The following is a 5331-nucleotide window of genomic DNA, read 5'->3' as shown; positions in this document are numbered from 1 at the left end:
CAGTGACCCTTGTTAATCTTTTTATTGGCTCCAGCAGCTATTGGCACCTTTCTCTGGCCAGAAATTTGCAAGTCTTTGGGGAGCAATGATTTCACAGTCGGGGTCTCTTTGAGAGAGAAAAAAAAAAAACCTTTGCTCCTAAAATGGGACCATTCTTCCAAATGAAAATTGACATTTTGGTTTGAACTTCACGACCTCCAGTAATCACACTAATGGCCTTAGCTGGCTGGCTGGGGGGGAGCTGGCTGTGGCCAGGACTGATGGGACCTGTATGGATCGCTGGAAATGGGCCAGGAGATGAGGACAGGAGAGGCTGCTAACGGTGGGCTCTAACTGGCCAAGGCACTGCAGGTTATTTCTGACCTGCTCTAGACACTTTCAACTGCATCAGGTTTGATCATGGGTATTGGCAAAGACATTGGGAAAGCAGACACTGAGTGCTCTCAGCTATCCATCCATGCACCCGAGCGTCCATCCATCCATGCGGAGCTGTTAACGCTAACGAGCACCTATAGAGCTGTCTGATTAGGAGCAATGGTGTCAGGAGCAGGGCTAGCTGGGGGCAGTTCCTGATGTGCGCTCACTGGAGAGCAGACCGCGGCTCCCAGCCGTTCTTGGACACTGCCGATGTGCCTGAAGGACCAGCAACGCTGGGGGAGGCTGGAGAGGGGCTCCCTGCCCGCCCCCTCGGCCCCGGGGTCCGAGCCCAGCCGTGCACGGTGGTGGCTGGGAGGATGCTGGTTCCCACTGCCGTGGTATTGCAGGGGCAGTCCCTGCCAGGGCAAAGCTGGAGGCAGGTTTCCCTTTGGCCCCTCTGCAGACACACTGTGGGTGAAGGTGCCCCCACCTCTCTTCCTCGCTGACTTCTTTAAGCAAATGCACTTTTCATGAACTCTCTTCTTAACGGAAGGACAAATTGTTTAGTCAAAAGAGTTGTTCCCTGCAGTAATCTGTAAAAATGAAGGGGGAAGAAACACAATACGCCAGAGTCGAGACCGTAAACCCGACCGACCAAGCCCTGAGCAGCCCCAGCCAGGTCACGTTAACTTCCAGGCTGAACAAGTTGAATTAATATTGCTCAGCACTTAGCACTTCCCTCCCTGCAAGGTGTTGCAGATATTTTTTCTAGGCTGTTTTCAGACCTTCAGTGTATTTTCACTGGGAACGTGGGAGGCTCTTGTCTTCTCCCTGCTATGTTTTTTCTTCATTGCTGATTTTAGAAAACTCATGTAAACATCTCTCTCGCACACACACGCACAGAAAACTCCAGTGCAACCCTCTGCAGCAGGCAGCAGCCGCCGCCAAGGTCCTGCCTGCAGAGCCTGCCAGCCTTCCCACGGCTTAGCCCTGATTCAAAAGACTTCAAGGTGAGGAGGGGACACTGGGGCCGAGACACTTTCATAGGAAAAGCCTCATCCCTCTGAAACCGCTCCATTTTATAGCTTGTCCATGGGTTGTAAAATTGGAAAACTTTAAAACGTATTATTCTTCAGCTGCAATCCATCACGGGCTGCCCCGGGAGCTGGGTCACCCTCCAGGGCCAGCCAGCGAGGCGAGCAGTAAAGCTCTCGCCTCTTCTGGATGCTGCAGCCGTCACAGGAAATCCAGGCGGGCGCCGGTGTTTATCGATGTCTCTGCAGCAGCCCAGGTGTTCAGCAGTGCCACGTTTCGGGGAGGTGACAGGAGGGGTGGTACAGAACAGCCGCTTTGCCCAGCTAAGACATTTTACACAGGCTGTCCTCCCGGGAGCGGGGGAGCGTGTCAGCTGGGCACAAGCAGATCTGGAGGTAACAAATGCAGCCTTGGGTTAACTTCCCCATGCTCCTTATTTTCCTGGGTGCAAACAGAGGACCCGTGAGATCTCCCTGAGTGAGGTGTCATGGGTCTGGGCAGGAAAAGTGATGCTATTCCCACTGAAAAGAGGGGAAATGGTTTGGGAGTCGGACAGGAGGGAGGATCTCGCTGGGCTGCCCAGCACAGCTCCTCCTCCGGCAAGGGTGACCTGGGGGCCAGGGCGCTGCGTTTCCACAATGATGTGGCCAAGAGAAGAGTTTCTCCTTCCTCCTGTTTGCACAAACCTCCCCCCCATCTGAAGTGTCTGTCCATCAGTCTGCTTAATACAAAGGACTGATTTTTAAGTAGTATTAAATAAATTTAAATGAAGTTGCCACTGTCCAGAGGCGTTGCGCAGTGTGCCTTGAGCTGGCTGCTCCAACTCTCCTGATGGAGGGATGCAGCCCCGCGGCAGCTCAGGAGGACCCGACACACCTCGCCGGGGCAGCCCTGCTCCTCCAGCACGGCGGAGACTCCTGGCAAAGTTGAGTTCTGGCATCAGATAAAAATTCTTGGACCATTCAGATGGGAGAACCCCCATGGATGGCGCACTGTTGTTATCCACCTGCATCATGGTGGTCGGGGTCAGGAACTGGCTGTAGCTAAGAATGCAAGGGGGTCCTTTTATTTTATTTTTTTAATACCTCATTTAGTAGGTTAATATTCCATGTTATTTTAGCCTGCTTTCTCTATACATCTGCCACCCAAGCCCGTACAGATGTTTTAGGATTCTTTAATCCTGACAAAGGACTTAGCGTTAAGGAAAAATGGGTTACATAAAGATCCTTATCTCCTTAAGAAATAAAGCATGTTTTGGGCATATTGTGTACAAAACAAGACTAAAATAGAGGCAGAACATTCTGGGGCCACTTACCAGATGTCCGAGTTGGAGGATGTGGGTCTGGTTTGCCTGCAGTTTTCCTGCCTGTCTCCTGGACCAGCGTTGCTGGGGTGCCCGATGGCAGAGCAGCGCCCAGCAGCAGCCTGGGGCACGCACGGCTGGGGGAAGCGGGGCATGGTTTTGTAGGAGGCGAAAGTACCAGCTCTGACGTGACACGGGGGAATTATTGAGCTCTTATAACTTCCCGCTAACAGCAGCCTCCTGGATTAGACAGCGGGAGTTTTGCTTGGGAGAGGACTTCTCCCAGGACAGTACCAGCTCAGGCTGATGCTCGTTCCTCTCTGCTGCGGGCAGGAAAGGTCACCCCAAGCGCTACGCCTCTCCCAGCCCTGAGCTGCCGGGGTTTCCAGGCTGATGTACAGTATTTCATCCCGTAAAATTGACAAAGTTCTCACATTTTCGTGACTCCAGTGATTGATCCAGCCCACGTAAATTACAAAAAGGAGTTGCAATCCTCTGGGGTCTGAGGCAGAATATCAAAAGAGCATGGGCTCATGCTGCTTTAATTAAAACTTAGTTTAATTAAAAACCTTGAGAGCTTTATTAGACTCGGTAATTGATTTAATTTTCTTGTGGCATTCTATTACAAAACACTTCCAGCACGTTGGCTTTGGGATCCTGGCTCCAGGACCGTCTTCCTCCCTGAACGGCTCCTTTGCCCTCTCCAAGGGGCAAAACACGAGCTCCTTCTTGGCCAGCCAAATCCCTGAGCCTCCTGGGGCGTTCCCACTCAGTGGGGTTCTGACAGCTGTTCCTGGCTGAAACAGGCAGCAGCCTCAAAGCTCTCACCCTTGTAAAATTAAGTCACTCCCTGTCTCTCAGCTAACAGGGGGCCAAACTGATCTCCTCCTTCAAAAAGGAGCTGGGGCAATAGCTGCTGTGAGACTCGTGCGCTCAAACACGCTCTGGTCTCTCCGAGGTGACGTGAGAAACCCTCCAGGTTCTCTCTGGGGCTGTGCCTACTTTGGCATTCTCAGATAACCATGTTTTTTGCAAAGAGTCTATTTGCAGGGTGAAGGTAGGAAGACCTAATCCACATTATGAAAGATTCTGCGGCAGTTCCCAAAGGTGGGGGTGCCTGATGCCTTGGTGTGCCACCCGACAGGCTGGCACACGAACACTTGGCCGTGCTAAATTCTCTCTTTGCTCCCAGCTCTGCTCTCCACTTTCTGCCTTAAACTAAAGCGTGGGTGGCTCAGGGCTAGGAATCAGCTGCCACGTTTCGCCCCAGCCCAGGCTGTATTTCTGTGGCAGAAAGGACTGGCAGGGGGAAGAGCTCTGTGAATTGCCCCAGCATCACCTCCCTAGCCATCTGGCGGTGGATGCTCCAGAGAGATGCCTGGTTTTAAAGCCTTTCTGTCCAGGACACAGGGAATCAAACTGTAAAATAAGAATAATAAAAAAAAACCCACCACACAATGATTGTCTGATCTATATTTATTTCATAACATCCAGAATTAATAGGATACAGGAATTAAAGCAACCATGGCAACTGAATGCAGAAAGGGCTGTCCTTGTAAATAAATGAATTCATAAATAACTCACAAGTGCTGATATAAAAAGTCATGGGAATCTAATGCAATGCTAATGCAATTCAAGCCTTCTCTTTTTTACAGGCAGTATTATAATATTAGGTGCGCCTTGCTTTGCTCTGTGCTACAAGTGTCATTCTTAAGATAATAGAACTTGCTAATTGTGCCAGGAGCCAGGCTGTGATTGATGAGGGCTTTGAGTTTTTGTCTCCTCCATGTTCTTGCTTGCAAAACGTTGCACCGTTAAGTTACAGGCTGATCTGCCGGCAACAAATTCAGGAAAGTTAGGGAGGAAGGAGCACGATTCACCCTGCTCTGCTCCCTGAGCGGGGTGCTGCAGGGGCACCCGCCAGCCGGGCCCTGGTCCTTTGAAAAGACACTGCTATTAAATGTGGATATATTTGAAGATAGTTCTGTCTTATAAATCCTTTGCTCCTTTTTTTCTTGGTCATTTTTATTGATGCAGATGTTGCTGCTGGAAAGTCACTTTCTCCTTTGCACTACGCACTCTAAGCATAAGTCTTCAAAAAGACTCCTGAAATGTATTAGGCGCCAAAAGTTTCTCTGAAACTGTCAGCAAAGCATTTTTCTAAATCGGGGCCAAACTCTTCCTCAGACACCTCGGGCAGCCAGTGCCGATTCCCCTGCGAACACAGGGGCAAAATTCAGCTTGGCAAAAGGGACAAAGGGTGCGGTTTGCCCAGCACGAATGAGAGAGTTTGGTTTATCCCCCAGGTACCAGGGGTGGAGATGGCTCAGGGGCCCGCTGGGCCCCGGGCGATGCGGGGGGTTCCCACCCAGGGTCCTTCCCGCATGCACCCCGTTCCCATCCCGCATCTTCGGTACATCAGGAGGGACGGGAGAGGACACCCACCACCCTGGGACCGAGGAGAGGGGGAGCGTGCCCGGTTAACACCTCTTCCCTGCAGAGAGGCTTTGCAAAGCCTTGGGGAAGAGGCTTCGCACGGCGTAACGCCCTGAATTCAAAGCTTCGCATTTTTTGGAGTTGCTTTTCCCCCCCCGCTTCCCCGTTTCTGCCTCTCCGATGCCGGCGCCGCAGCAGCA

Source organism: Pygoscelis adeliae, unplaced genomic scaffold (assembly GCF_000699105.1).
Source record: "Pygoscelis adeliae isolate BGI_AS28 unplaced genomic scaffold, ASM69910v1 Scaffold114, whole genome shotgun sequence".
In the NCBI taxonomy this organism is placed as follows: Eukaryota; Metazoa; Chordata; class Aves; order Sphenisciformes; family Spheniscidae; genus Pygoscelis; species Pygoscelis adeliae.
This window is presented reverse-complemented; position numbering follows the sequence as displayed.